At 35.8% G+C, this 16,563-nt stretch overlaps 1 protein-coding gene across 10 annotated transcripts in view; it reads left to right on the plus strand.

Annotated features, from left to right (window-relative positions):
• EVI5 (ecotropic viral integration site 5) overlaps positions 1 to 16,563 on the plus strand; it is a 223,019-nt gene that overhangs the window by 199,377 nt on the left and 7,079 nt on the right. The gene's annotated exons all lie outside the window — the stretch shown is intronic.

Consider the following 16,563-nt stretch of genomic DNA (forward strand, 5'->3'; position numbering starts at 1 on the left):
TACTGTGTACACACACATTCAATCAGTTCTCTTGGTGTTCAAACTGTCCTAGATTTGACCAGTGGCAGCTCTTTGAAGCTGGCTTCAGTAGTGTTTGAGCACTTCTGTGTTCTCTGGTGCTAGGTGGCAAGTTATTTTTAATAGTACTTTTTACATCAAATGAGTATAGCTAGATTTTCCAATGTATGAGAGTAAAACAATGTTTGTTAGTACTAATCTGTAAATTGCTTAATAAGTAGTCCCAACAATTACTCTATGACAATTAGATTGGAAGTCATGAGAAACCATTTCAAGGGAAACTGCATATTAAATACCACTTGGGTTATAAGAAATAAAGACAGATAATGGTAAGCATTTTTTATTTTATTTTTGTTTTCTTTTGAGGAAGATTAGCCCTGAGCTAACATCCGCTGCCAATCCTCCTCTTTTTACTGAGGGAGACTGGCCCTGAGCTAACATCCATGCCCATCTTCCTCTAGTTTATACGTGGGACACCTACCACAGCATGGCTCGCCAAGCGGTGCCATGTCCGCACCCGGGATCCAAACCGGCGAACCCCGGGCCGCCAAAGCAGAACGTGCAAACTTAACAGCTGCGCCACCAGGCCAGCCCCTGAGAAGCATTTTTTAAGGGAAATAGAGCTAACTATAAAGCCTACAGTGACAGGTTTTATAGTTACTTAGAGCAGTTCTTAAGCGGATTTAATTCAATGAGATTGGAAGAGACTTCTTTCAGCATTCCCGCAAAGAGACTATCTAATAGCATACTCTTTGATCTCAGACATGAGGAAAATGATATAAATGTGTAAAACCATTTCAATAATCTGTATGATGCTGATAAGATTTTAGCCTGACTACAGCAGTAAATATATTTGTTAACATTTAGAGTGATGCTGATGGGAGGTACATGAAGATTTCATTCAACCTGATATGGACAAACAAAATGAACTGCAGTTTTAAAGTCCAGTGAACTTACTCATTTACTCAAAGCTTCTTTCATTTATTCAGAAGCTGATTACTGCTACTCTTCATCTAACTCTTACTTTCTCCTTTCATTATCATGCCAGGACTTCTAAACACGTCCGTAAGATGGAGAAGAGGGGGAAAAATCTGTATCAATGCAATTTACCAGATTCTTAATAGCAGTTCTGGATTTTTGTTTTCTTTTTTTTTTTTTTTAATTTGATAAGTTTGGTTTCTTTAGTTTTGTTTTTGTTCTCCGTCTTACTACAGGTGGTTGAAAAACCAAACTGTCATCTTTAGAACAGTGGACTTAGAGTCAGAAGACCTGGATTCTATGCCTAGTTCTGCCACTGATTAACTGTGTGACCTTAGTTGCCAGTTGACTTCATATATTCATGAAATCAGTATAAAATCAACATCTGAACATCTTTCAGCTCCCAGGCATGCCTCAGGCCTTGCCTCAGTTTCTACATGCCAAAACAGTTATGCTAAATGATCTTTAAAGTACTTTTTATCCCAGTCCTGTGCTAGGTGTACAGAAGTCATAGGCCCAGCTGTTAAGGAGTTCAGACTGGTAGGGAGAAGCAGAAGGTATGGGCAGTGCTGTGGTAGAACCACAGGCACCATGGCCTAGAAGCGTGTCAAAAAGTCTTTGGGCATGGGGCTGCCTAAGCTCTGTATTGAAGAAGGAGCAGAAGATAGCCAGGAAAAGGAGAGTAGAAGGGTATTTTAGGCACAGAGGTCATGATATACAAAGGTTTGGAGGAAGTAAAGAGCTCACAATGGAGACCGAGAAGGAGCAGCTATAAAAGTAGGAGGGAAGTCAGTAGAGAGGGGCATCTCTCACACCAGAGGGAGAGAGACTTCCCCTGACCAGTTTGTTCTTAGTATGTGGTTCTGAAAATAACATTTAGAGGGATTGATCTGATGGCTGAAGGTGAAGCTTTCTTAATCAAACAAGAGGAAATCCATAAAATGCAATCTTCTTCCCTGATTATATTTTGAATTATATTCCTCTTAAGGCCTTGGTCCAAATGATTCATTTCAGAGCCAATTTGAATCTTTTCAGTCTAATTACTATTACCCACCACGCTACTCAATACTTCACATTCTTTTTTTAGTGCTATTTATTCTTAAATATAAAAGTCGAGTTGCTTCTACCATGCCAGGACTTTGAAATATAGTCAGTCATTTTAAAAACATTTTCTTTTGCATCAAGTAATTCAATTTTAAAATGCTGGTTTTTTAAAGAAGCAATAAGATGGTATTGACAGTTTTTCAAACTAGGAACATTTGAAAATGTGCTTCACAAAGTTACTGTCAATTAAAGGAGAATTGCTAGGTCTCTCAGATTTACAAAAACTAAAAACTTTACATTGTGGTTGGAAGTGTTTAGTGCAGTAAATCATGTGCTTTCCAGGGACCATATCTCACAGATGCAGTTGGACGTAAGATAATCAGATTTGCACTCCCCGCAAGCTGGACAGCTAAAAATGTCGTACCAATAATATGTGTCAAAGACTTAGTGCTACTTTGCTGCCTGTCTGATTTAAGTTGTTGTGGTCATTCTGAGGAACCTCTGATATGATAAGATAGCATTCATGAGGTCATGTGGTTTGCAAGTGCCCAATCTTAACTAAGCAGCCTGTGAGCACCTCAGAATGAGGAACAGAGGGATACTAACCTTGTCTGTTTGAAAGCTTATTTTGTGTTCAGTGACAAAATAGTGTGGGTGTGTGGCTATAAATGTAAATTATGTATTTTTAAAATTACTTTTCCATCAGGAGTTTTAGTTTCTGAAAAAAATGAATACTACAAATGCATTCATCGCCTTTTACTTAATACTTCAGTCTAAAGGATTAAACTTTTAATTGCAAATATTTTCTGCCTGTTTAAAATGAAGCTGTAGAAGGTAGCCACTATTTCTTTTTCTGCTGAGGGAAAAATTGGATGTTGAAGATTAACATTGTTGGTGAATTTTTTTTTAGTCAATTAAGTTTTCTACATTTCCTAAATAGAAAATTATTTATTTTCAATCTGGTAATATCTCCATTGGAAACATACCCACAAAAGGGCTATCTGATTTATATATATAAAAAAGCATCTTTATTGAGATGTAATTCACATACAATACAGTTCACCCATTTAAAGTGTACAATTCAATGGTTTTTAGTATATTCACAGAGTTGTGCAACCATTGCTACAAAGCAATTTTAGAATTTTTTTTTTTTTGAGGAAGATTAGCCCTGAGCTAACTACTGCCAATCCTCCTCTTTTTGCTGAGGAAGACTGGCCCTGAGCTAACATCCATGCCCATCTTCCTCTTCTTTATACATGGGACGCCTACCACAGCATGGGTTTTTGCCAAGTGGTGCCATGTCTGCACCCTGGATCCGAACCCGTGAACCCCGGTCCACCAAGAAGCGGAAAGTGCGAACTTAACCGCTGCACCACCAGGCTTGCCCCTAGAACATTGTTATTACGTTAAAAATTAATCCCATTTTTATTAGCAGACACTCTTTGTTTCCCCCAAGCCCCCTTCCCCCAGCCCTTGGCAACCACTAATGTACTTTCAGTCTTTATAGGTTCTCTCTTCTGGACATTTTATTTAAATAAAATTATACAATATGTGATCATTTGTGACTAGTTTCTTTAACTTAGCATAATGTTAGCATAAAGTTCATCCATGTTGTAGCATGTGTCAGTACCTCATTCCTTTTTGTTGCCTAATAATATTCCATTATATGGATATACCACTTTTATTTATCCATGCTTCAGTTGATGGACATTTAGGTTGTTTCCACTTTTTGGCTGTTATAAAAAATGCTGCTGCAAGCATTCAAGTACAAGTTCCTTTGTTGAGTATATGTTTTCATTTGTCTTGAATTTATACTCAGTAGTGGAATCACTGGGTCATATGATAACTCTATATTTGACCATTTGAGGAACTGCCATACTGTTTTCCAAAGCAGCCGTATGATTGTATGTAAGGTTCCACCAGCTGTGTATAAGGGTTCCAATTTCTCCACATCCTTGTCAAAACTTGTTATTATCTCTCTTTTTCATTATAGCCATCCTGGTAAGTGTGAATGTCATCTCATTTTGGTCTTGATTTGAATTCTCCTGATGGCTAATGATATTGGGCATCTTTCCATATGCTCACTGGCCATTTATATCTTCTTTAGAGAAATGTCTACTCAGATCCTTTGCCCATTTCATAATTGGGTTATTTGTCCTTTTATAATTGAGTTGTAAGAATTCTTTATAAATTCTAGATATAAGTTCCTTATCAGATGAATGATTTAAAATTTGGTTAAGTGATTGGATAGACTGATAAAACCTATGATTTAGTTTTAGAGAAGAATAATTTCTCCTCACAGAGTTCAATCCAGATAGAAAAGAAGTACTTCGTTTTCATGAGGATGTTTTGCTAAAGATTTGAATTTTTTCAGTGCTTCAGCTAAAGGTTAAATCAAGTGAAATGTACGCGGTACTTTGATGTAGCTTTAAAAGTTCAGAGTGAAACAAGTGTGAAGTGATTTATTTCCTGTAATTGGTCATAAATTTACATAGAACCTCATATATTCCTAACCTCATTGCCATTGACATTAGAGTACCTTCTAAATAATGTTAATGGTTTCAATTTTATCAAGATGTGTCAGCTGCCAGGAAGAGGACAATGGCAGTTTCATTTTGTTTGTCCCACTATATACTGGATGAATCTAAGTATGCTATAGAAAGACTAAAAGTTCTTTGTAAATGACTTTTATTTTTTCCCTCTTTCTTCTTCCCTGGTAACAAACGCACAGTATAAGTTTCTTCAATTCCACACTTTTCTTTGCACCTTTTTTCACCTATAAATGTGGATACACTTTTTTTTTTGCTTATAAAAATGTGTTTTAACTATTGCATTTTATACATTTAAGAGAAAATCTATAATTTTTTAACTTCAAGTGTTGCATCTCCTTTTAAAAAATGATTTACTTAGCTTAAAGCCAAAAACATTTTAAGCATTGTCTACTTTATGTTATTTCAATAAAATTCTTGAATCTTTTAACTTAATTTGACTTTTAAGTACTGTAGGTCTGAATTTTGGCTCTTGTCTATATAACACAGTGGTCAAAAAGTCATGAACTCCAATTGGTCACTTTTATTGGGTTTCTGTTCTGATTCACTGGAAATCTTTTGCTTTGTCTACTTATTGCTAGTTTTATTCTTTGTCATTTGTACAGTTTAGTTTTTAAAGAAGCTTATTATTGAGAATAAATTTAGCATATCATTTTCCATTTACATTTATTTTAAATTTTGAAAACTGAAAAAACTATTAAGACTATTATATAAATAATCCAACAAAATTACTGATTAAACTTTGGAGGAAAAACTAATAAAGTCTCTAGAAAGTTAAAAATAAAACACTGATCATTGGACTTTATGTCCATCTTCCCATGCAAAGTGTAATGTACAGTAATTTAAAGTTTTTAATATTGTACACCACTTACAGGAATGTTACATTTGTCTTTAAAAGCTGTAGCTCTATGTTTTACAAAGATTGATTATACAAACCCAAATGCACAAATAGGAGCTTTGATAATCTGATATGACTCAGTCTTGGAAACTTACTGCAACTGTTTTGCAGTTCACTCGGTGTCACATGACTCACTTCAATGGTTTAAACCCTGTCTAGTAGTGATCAAAGTTCATTTGGTTAGGGGTTTTTTTGGTGTGTGGATGACTTTTTTCCACTTTGTTGTGGATTGATTGTCTTTCAGAATACTCAGTGCAGTCCTTCTTCTTCTTTTGAATCTCAGAAAGTGGTAGTTGCCTGCACAGTTCAACCTCCAATCACGCACACGGGGAAAAATTTTTAGCTTGAAATAATATGCATGGAAGCACTTTTAACTGTAAGGCATCATATAAATATAGGGGTTTATTATTAATTCTATTACCTCTACATTTTAAAATTGAGGAAGAATAACCTGTCGTGTCTCTTTAAAATCAACTGTAAAAATCAACCCTAACTTCTTCAAATTACCGGTATTCTATAATATGCTGGAAGAAAGCAAATACATAGAGAACATGGTGTGTCCTCTGTCCACATATACACTAGCCCAGATGATCAAATTTTCTTAGCACAGATTTCTCTATTATTTATTAAGAAATTATGTTTAAAGACTACAAATCTCTAAAACTGTGACACTTCTCTGTTTTACAAAAGAAACTTCTCTCTTAACCTTTAGTGGTTTATCTAATGAAGTAGATTCACCAAAAAATTTTAAAATGTATCCTTAATGATTATGAAGTCCTCTGGGGCTTCAGAATATTCATCCCTGCAGGTTCTCCCAGCTTTAAAATTTTTATGAAAATTTTTATGTGAAATAGCTGTAACGCTTTTTAATACGCTTCTTTAGTGTTTGAATTTTTACTGTCATGCAGTTAGAAACTCTGCTGTTTCCTGTCAAAACCTACGTTCATCAGACTATGAACATGACAGTTTCCTGTTTTCTTATTAACTATACTGCATTTTGTGCTTTATTCTTTATAAGTTATATAATATCTTAGCTTATCACTTTCCTTTTCTAGTTACTAAATGCTTTCTTAGGTCATTATTGTTAAATATATGCAGAGAAATCCTAAACATCTAATCTCTTTGTTGATAGTAAGAGGTTAAGATTTTGTTAACTTTTTAAGTCGTAATGAGTATATTAGATGTCGTAAGTACTATTTAAATAATTTGTACATGTTGCTCTTTTTACTCTGTCTCTTAATGCATAACATGATGAAGCAGTGCACATCAGGTAAGAAAACAGTACGTTATTTGGGTCTTGTATGTTACCACTCCCTCTTGTCTGCTTATTGATATTCTCATTCAACATGTAAAGGGATGGGATGAATAATCAGCACTTCTGGGCTTTTCTCAAGAATCCTGCTGCCTTTTCAGTGTAGTTCATCAACATTTCTTAAGTGCCTACTCTTGTCTAGTCAGAATGCTAAGTTCTAGGATACAAAAATGATTAAGAAACAATCCCCACAATCACGAGCTAACGGAAGAGATAGAATATATGTACAGCAACCAGTCATTCCGTATTTTTCCAAACAGTGCTGATTTTAAATATTTAGGGGGCTGGCCCCATGGCTGAGTGGTTAAGTTCATGCACTCCACTGCGGCAGCCCAGGGTTTCACCGGTTCTGATCCTGGGCGCGGACCTAGCGTGGCTCATCAGGCCATGCTGAGGTGGTGTCCCACATAGCACAACTAGAAGGACCTACAACTAGAATACACAAATGTACACTGGGGGGCCTTGGAGAGGAGGGGAAAAAAAGATTGGCAAGAGATGTTAGCTCAGGGTCCATCTTAAGAAAAAAAAATTATAAAATAAATAAGTAAAGAGATGTTTAATTGCAGTGTTAAATCATAATTTGGAAAAAACGTATCTATAGATAATACACTCATATATATGTTTGTATATGTGTCAGTCGGTATAATATTAAAGTATGGAAACATTTATGCCTATTAATTATTCTTATTAATTATTAATATTTAAATTATTAAAATATAAAATGATAATGATAAAATGCTAATATTTTAAAATATTAATATCAAAATAATACTGGAAAACAAAAAAGAAATACTTTTAAAAGTAAAGCAAGCAGTTTTAATCTTTTTATTTTGTTAGTAGATTATTTGGGGGTTTTGTTCTGAGTGTAACTACTTTATTATCAAAATAGTCAAGCTACTAATAAATTTGGAAGCATATTTGGAAGGTTTTATTGATGACCTTATTTTTGGAATACACCTAAACAATAATTGAAATCAAGAAACTCAATATGCACACTGGTAAATGTTTGTTTTTAGATTTATACCCTACCTTGTTCCCCAAAGATTTTGAGGCAGTTTGCATGAATACATATAATACAAAAATAACCAAATATTAGGTTAATTAAACCAAATGAAATTACTGATACTTTCTTTGCTGTACTGTACTTTCATTTACAAAAAACAGCAATATCATATGGTTCAATCAGATAGTTAAAAGAATTAGTTCTAAGGCAAAATCAGTAAAATCAGAGTTAATACTAGCATACAAAAGATGCATCCAGTATCAGAGTGGGCCACATATTTGGGAGCCAGAGCAAAGCAGGGAACGTGATATATTGAAGATTTGTGGTGTCTAATAAAAGACAAAACCAAACCAGTTACTCTTTTCCTTTCTTAAATTTGAAATAAATTTCTTTTATGAGTCTACATGTGGGACAGGAAAATGTACAGAACAGGAAAGTGTTAGGCTAACGGCCTAACATCTAAGTAAGGGCAATTTTGTAATGGCCTAAAACAGTGGAGTCCAAATACATAACTTAGTGATCACCTGCTTAGGTCCAAAGGTAAAATTTAGAAATACTCATAGAAGAATGAATGGCAATTGCATGTCTTTCCAGCAATCTTCCCTGGATATTATTTCTTAGGCTTTTATTTAATAGACATTTTTATTTAAGTATAAGATATATACAGAAAAATGCACAAATCATAAGTGTCTAGCTTGATGAGTTATCACAAATGAACATGCCCGTTTACCAACCACGCAGGTCAAGAACTAGAACATTGCCAGCATTTTAGAAGCTTCCTCATCATTCCTCCCACTTAGTACCCACTCTCATCTCCTCACTGTCCTGAATTCTAGCATCACGAATTAGGTCTGCCTGGTTTTTAACTTTATACTAATGAAATCATACAGAATGAATTATTTTGTGTTGGCTTTCTTTTGCCCAACATGTGAGATTTATCCATGTTGTTTGATGTAGCAGTAGTCTGTTCATTCATTTTTGTTACTAGATAGTATCTCCTTGTATGAATATACCATAATTTGTTCATTCATTCTACTGTTTATTTGGGTTATTTCCATTTGGGGTTATTATGAATAAAATTGCTGTGAACACTGTTATAAATGTTTTTTAGTGTATTATCCTTATTTCTATTGTTCATATACTTAGGAATGGGTTTGCTGAGTGGGTATTATTTATTGTTCAAACCAGGACAATTTTGAGAATGAAAATAGGACACTATTAACAATTGTGCTGTGACAACAAGCAAAAGCCAGGACTGTCCCAAGCAAATTATAATGTATGGTTATTTTAGGTATAGGGTATGTAGATGTTCAACTTTAGTAAATAGTGCCAAACCAGTTTCAAAAGTGCTTTACCAATTTACGCTTCTACTACCAGTTTACAAGAGTTGCTATTCCATGTTTTCACTAACATGATTAGATAGCTTAAAATTCAATGTTATGTTTTCTAATAAGAACCTGGAATGAAGTTATGTGGTATGATCAGTTAAGGGATCATTAATTTGCTTTGACAACCAACCTGGCAGAAGGTAAGGCAGAAACTCTGGCAAAAATTAAGGATCTTATATTACAACACTTTGGAAAGTGGTTTTGCAACATCTACTAGAGCTTAACACGCATATTCTCTGTGACTCAGCAATTACTCTCCTGGGTATATACTCAAGAGAAATGAGTGCTTATATCCATCAAAAAACAATATTTAAGAATATTCATAGCAGCATTATATGTAATTGGCTACAGACACCCCAGATGGCCATTGGCAGTAGAATGGATAAATAAATTATGATATAGTCACATAATGGAATACTACACTGCACTGGAAAAAGTGAAATACTGCTATACATGCCACCCTGCATGAATCTCACAGACATATTGTTGAATAACAGGAGCCAGACACAAATGACTACATCCCATATGATTCTTTAAGTCCTAGAATAGGCAAAACTATTCCATAGTGATAGATATCAGAATAATGGCTACCTTTGAGGGAATGTAGGGTAATCCCTGGGAGAAGAGAGGACACAAGGGGGCCTGCTTGGGTGCTGGAAACATTCTATATCTTGATCTGGGTGATAGTTATATGGGCATATACCCAAGTAAAAATTTATCAACCTATACACTTAAAATCGGTATACTTTACTGTGTTTTATCTTACTTTTTAAAAACATGAGCCTAAACATTGTCTTGAAAAAGACATACTCTCCAAATTTCCTCAAGCAGTTTTGAGAGTATAGCATTGTGGCCATAGAAAAATACCACAGAACATCTAATTTTTTAAATTTGGTAGACTTTATTTTAGGGAACAGTCTTAGGTTTACAGAAAACTTGAACAGAAAGTGGAGAGATATACCCCTTCAATGCCTTCCTCCACTTTCCCCTGTTGTTAACATCTTGTGTTAGTGTTATACATAAGTTACAACTGATGAGCCAGTATTGATATATTATTAACCAAAATCCATATTTACATTATGGTTTACTCTTTGTCTTGTACATTCTGTGGGTTTTTGCAAATGTATAACAACACGTATCTGCCATTGCAGTATCATACAGAATAATTGCGCTGCCTAACAACCCCGTGCTCCACCTATTTATTCCTGCTCTCCTTTCGAACTTCTGGCAACCACTGGTCTACTTACTGTCTCCATAATTTTGCCTTCTCTAAAATGTCACATAGTTGGAATCATACAGTATGTAGGCTTTTCAGATTGACTTCTTTGACTTTAGCAAACAGGTACTTAATATTCTTCCATGTCACTCCCCTAATCCCAACACCCCTAGCAGCCTAATACGAGACTGCTTAGCCGTTCTTCAGACCTCCCATGCTCTCTCTTGCCTTCATACTTTGATCACATGCTTCATCTCTCTATTGGGACTTTTCAGATGTGTGACACCACATGATACTTTCTAACCAGAAAGAATGATTGGTACAGACTTAATCATTCAGAGAGAAACCAGGGCCCTACTCAAATACGTGGAAAGGGCTCCACTCTTTAGAAAGCTCTATTTCATTCGTGTGTGTGTGTGTGTGTTTGTGTGTTTGTGTTTTAAAGCTCCTGAGTTTCCCTAGAGATGGTCTTTGAAACCTGTCTAAAACTAGAGTGCAATTACAGTAAAACTTTTCTAGTGCTCTCATGGGAGAGCCTAGATCCGAAAGAAGCAGTAGGCTGACGGTAATGGCACCAATGCCTGACGAGCTAATCATAGGGGATGTTTTTTAAAATTCCGGCAGCAGTACCTAATCATTTTTAATACATGAAATTCCAAACATAGAAATTTAAAATTTAATGAAAAATTTTTAACTTTATACTGCAAAAATCAGCCTAAAATTACTAATCTAGACAAGAAACATCAAGATGTATTAGAGGCATTTTATCAGCATAGCACTGTCATCAGCACCAATTGTGAACTGAGTCGTATCTTACTATAACAAAATGCCTCCTCACGTCCCCTAACAAATGAACACACACACTCACCCATGTGTGTCTCTCTCATATGACTTTGAGTTGTTGTATTAAGAAGTAGGTTTTCCATCAAGGCCTGTAAGCTTAGGGTAGACATGTGGTCCTTTAAAAGATATAATTCATCCCCTGCATATGAAGCTGATCCTCTGAGTAAAATTTGAGCTTGAAGACTGACATTTGATAGGAGGAAGAGAAGACTCTGACTTTGTTTTATTCACACGCATGTTCTCTCACTTGGATATCGACTGGGACATTGAGACATCTAAAATTGGATGGTACTCCTCCGTGATGAATCCCATGAAACACTTACCCCCTGGAGCCTAGACTTGAAACTAGATGGTGAGGCTGTCTGTAAACCCCAAAGAATAAGTCATGACTTAAAATATTTACTAGCTTCGTGATTCTTTCCATTTTGATTTGCTTTTTTTCACCTGTTTGGTTTTGTGTCCACATTTAGGCCATTGTATTTTTAAAATATGACAGTGACCAGTATGATGATGGCAGTGATAAATAAACAAGAAATCCTTAATCCAAATTTTGTTTACCCTTATGAAATTTTCTTAACGTGATCCTAACATAGTAAATCTCTAAATATAGTCCATTTAGAGCAATATTTCTCAAAATGTGAGATGGATCACCCACTTCAGAATCTCCTAGTGTACTTGTTTAAAATACAGATTCCTGAGCCCCACCTGCTGAATCCACATGTCTCAGAGTAGGACCCAGGAACCTGTATATTTTTGAAATAATAATCCCAAGTGGTTCTTATACATAACATAATTTATTAATTGCTCGTCTAGAGAATTAGAAAGTCAGAGGATGCTCTTAACATCACCAACATTCTCACAGAAGTAAGGACTCGAGAGTGACTCACTGAGTCAAATAGCCAGTGTGATCATTTCTCTGGTAGTTGTGGCTGTTTTAGGAGATACTGTGTAGAAAATGGCAAATCTGATTAATACCTAAAATAAGTTATTTTTAAATGTTATTGAAACCAGAAGACATTCATTAGAAGGGAACATTTATAGCACAATAAGCTTGTCTTTACTTATTTACATACTCATGTTTGGGGATAAAATAGTCTGAAGGACAGAATTAGATTATGTATTGTATTTTTCTAAAAGATCTTCTGGTTTAACAGGCCAAAGGTATTTAAAAACCCTTTTTCATTTACTTCCAAATAGTCCAGGGTTGGAGGGATGGGATGTTACATTGAAGCAAAAGTGGCTGTAATTAGATGCTTGTTACAGCTAGGTGATGACAACATAGGAGTATACTAAATTACTCTCTATATTTTAAAAAATATTCCATAATAAAAAATCTTACACTTTTTATTTTCCAATTGGCAAAAATGGGGGGGGTGGGGGGAGGAGTGGTGTGAGGTTGTAGGAAAACCCAAACTTTTCAGGCAGTGTTTTGAGAATGTAAATTAACACCACCTTTCTGGAGGACAGCTTAAACATAGAAGTCAAGGTCCTTAAGAACGCTGAAACTTAGCACTGTATTTTGTACTTCTGGCTGTGTGTCTTAAAGAAATAATCAGGCAACTCTGCAGAGCCGTGTGTTCAAAGATGTTCATGGGAGTGCTGTTTATAACAGTGAGGCAGCGGAAGCCTCAATTTCCCAACAAAAGGATTGGTTAAACAGATCATGATACATTCCTAAGTGAGATACCATGCAGCCATCAAAAGATTACGACACTGAGAAGTACGTGTAATATGTTGTCAAGTGACAAAGCAGGTTATAGAACAATATATTTAGTGGCCAATCCATTTTTGAAAAGTACATCAGGTTAGAAAAATCGTCTTGAAAGATGCATTAAAATGTTAATGGGATTATCTCAGGATTGTGTGTTGTGGAATTGCTTTATTTTCTAAATTGCCTTAGTTGATATGTTGCTTATGTAGTATGTACATGATAAAACTAGAATTATATCGAAGATAGTTTTTTGACAGTTTTTTATGCCTTCAAGGTCTCTGTGAAAATGCCCACACAAAAAGAAGTACAAGAAATCACTGATAATTTTGTGACAATATTTGTTTATGATTTAGCATTGGTCTTTGATATTGCTCAGTAATTGGACAGGCTGCTTCTAAAACAAAAAGAAAATTGGGAGACTGGCTGTCTCTACAACCTTGACCTGATAGAATTAAATTAAAAATTAGAGTTGGTAACACCACACTCCTGATACTGGGACCTGTAGGGGATAGGACTGAGGGAGCAGGAAAGACTTCCCAGCTTTGACTTCATCCCTTTTTTATGGTTGAATTTTAGATGAAGCATATATTTTCTCTTTTCTGAAGTGTTTTTAATTTTTAAAAACTTTTACAATTATGCACATCATTTGAAGAGTCAGAGACTAATTAAAAGACTTTTGCAAAAAACAGTGTTAGACTCCACTTTTGCTGTTCCTTAGAGGCCACTGTTTTCATCTTGATTTTTCAGTTTTAGGCTCAATCTGTTGGCTTCTTGACATGGAGAAGGATTTCTCTCTTTTTCATTCTCTCCACCCTCACCATGAACACAAACTTTTCATCCCTGCCTCCAATTAATATAATTTTGTTTACATTAGTGTTCAAGATCTGCATCATTAGTTTACGTTTACATCTTTAGGTCTACGAATGCCATTCACGGCTGACATCCAGCACACAGGTGCTTACGCTGCAGCCTCTCAGGCCTCTCCTCTGGATTGGAGACCAAGGATAGGCCTGGGAAGTCTTATTTTTCACAAGTTTCCAAGATGTTCTTATCAAGAAAGTTTGAAAAACAGTGTTTAGGGAGGCAGGTTGTTTGTTTTTCTGGCTCTAGTTTATTTTAAACAGCTTTATTGAGATAAAATTTACATATCATAAAGTTCTTCTATTTTAAGTGTAAAATTCAATGGCTTTTAATGTATTTAAGGACTTGTGCAACCATAACCACAGTCTAATTTTGGAATATTTTCTATCACCCCAAAAGAAACCTCATGTCCATTTTCAGTCACTCCCTTTCTCCCCCCTCTCCCCCAGTCCTGGGCAGCCACCCATCTACTTTCTGATCTATAGACTTGCCTGTTCTGGATGTTTCATATAAATGAAATCATGCAATATATTGTCTGTTGAATTTGGCTTCTTTGACTCAGCTTAATGTGTCTGAGATTCATCCATGTACTCTTCTAGTACCATGTAAATCTCCTGTTATGTGTTAATCTCTCCTGTTCAAACAATTTAGGTATACTATTAATTTTACCTTCTTGAAATCTTTCCTCTGACCTGTTCCAGTCAACTTCAGTGAGGACTGATGTCTCTAGGCCTCCTGCACCGCGTCATCTTGGGAGCTTTTTTTGTCATCCTAGTGTTCTTTTTGCCTCACTTTTGTATTGGACTTCCTTTTTCCTGGATCAAAAAAAAAAAAGGATGTCTCTTTCTTTCTTGATATGCTTCATTTTGGTGGAGCATATCACTTACCTTTCTGAAAGAAAAACATTTGTGGGAGATAAATTATAAAAAGGTTTTATCTGATTCCAGTTCTCATAGTTGACCCAAAAGAGGTTTTCTTTTTGTTTGTTTTTTTAAGTTTTTGCAGCTTTTAACTCATATTTTAGCCTTATATTTAATCGGTAGTTGGAGTGGGTATAAAAAAATTTTTAAGATAATTACGGTTTTTTAAAATGTAATTTAGAGAGGCTAGCTTGATGGCATAGTGGTTAAGTTCATGTGCTCTGCTTGGGCAGCCAGGCGTTCACATGTTTGGATCCTGGGTGTGGACCTACACACCACTCATCAAGCCATGCTCTGGTGGCATCCCACATACAAAACAGAGGAAGATTGGCACAGATGTTAGCTCAGGGCCAATCTTCCTCACCAAAAAAGAAATGTAGGTTAGAAATTATTTTTTCTCAGAATTCTCAAGGCACTGCTCTCTTGTCTTTACAGTTGAGAAGTCTGATACCATTCTGATTCTTTTGTGTAAAACGTGTTTTTCTTTTCAACGAGATGCTTTATGTTTTCTTTTTTCCCATTGTCCTGAGATTTCATTGGGATATATCATGGTCTAGGTCTACTTTTCTCCATTGTCCTAGACACTTGATAGGCTTTTTCAGTCTCAAAACTCATGCCTTTCAGTTTAGAGAAATTCACGTCTAAGACCTCTTTTTTAGAGTATCCCATTCTTTTTACATGAATGCAGTATCTTCAGAGGGAATAAATGATTTTTTTTAAGCTTTCATCTCCCCAGAGAGTCTGTTTCCTCCTAGTTGCCTTTTTTCTGGCTTCTCTTAGATGCTTTTCTCAGATGTCTGATAAGTTTGACTCTCTGCTTAAACTTTAACACTGGAGAACTTAAAAAGCTGACAGGAAGTTCTGAATGCCTGGGTAGGGTTCTCTGACTATGACTGTCATTGTAGGGTAATATAGCTGAGATCCTTCTTTGGAGAATCCCAAGATTCACCAGAGAAGAATTCCTTTACTTAAAATTCTGGAGTGTCCCAGTGGCTCTGTTTGCTTGGTGAAGCTCGAAAGTGCTTCCAGGCACGTTCAGTGACTTTAAAACCTATGTCTAATTTCATCTGGAAAAATAATCCTTTTTTTTCTTTTCCACGATATGAGTATAGACTGGCAGTTCACAATTAAAGTTTTTGTTGTTGTTGTTGTTAGTGTCATGAAGATATTCCCATAGTATTTAACCAAAAATTAGAAGAGACAATGGGCCTCAAAAGGGTATGCTAAAGTATGCGCGTGTACTTTTCGAGACAGTCAGTAGCTTTTGTCAGATTCCTGATCCTGTGATTGACCCAAACAAACCATTGCCTAGCGTAGTGGTCCTTACCCTGAGATGTGCAACAAAGTTATTCAGCTTTTTTGAATATTTATATTCCTAGACCCTACCCTTATACCAGGAGACGTTTCAGGAAAAGACATTTAAACAGACTGCGCCTTGTGGAGTTGTGATGGTGGAGTTGGCTGGGAACAGCTTGGTTATACTCCTGAAACATGGGGTCCATTTGAATGTGCTAGACACACAGGCAGGTGTTCACAGGTCAGAAGCACTGTTGTCTTGAATAATTGAGAGTTCTAGTTCAGGTAAATCACCTCCTTTCTCACTCAGCCCCATTTGGTTTGAACAGAGGAGCTACCACAGTGATTCTCAAAATGAGTCTATAAAACTCTCCTGAAATGCTTGTAAAAAACATAGATTCTAGGGTTTCACTCTCAGGATTTTGATTCCTTAGATCTGGGGAGCAGTTCTACATTTTTGGTAGACATCCTTGGTTATCCTAATGCAGATGATCAGTGGACCATATTTTGAGACATGCTAATGTAA

The sequence above is a fragment of the Equus caballus genome, chromosome 5, assembly GCF_041296265.1.
Source record: "Equus caballus isolate H_3958 breed thoroughbred chromosome 5, TB-T2T, whole genome shotgun sequence".
Classification (NCBI taxonomy): domain Eukaryota; kingdom Metazoa; phylum Chordata; class Mammalia; order Perissodactyla; family Equidae; genus Equus; species Equus caballus.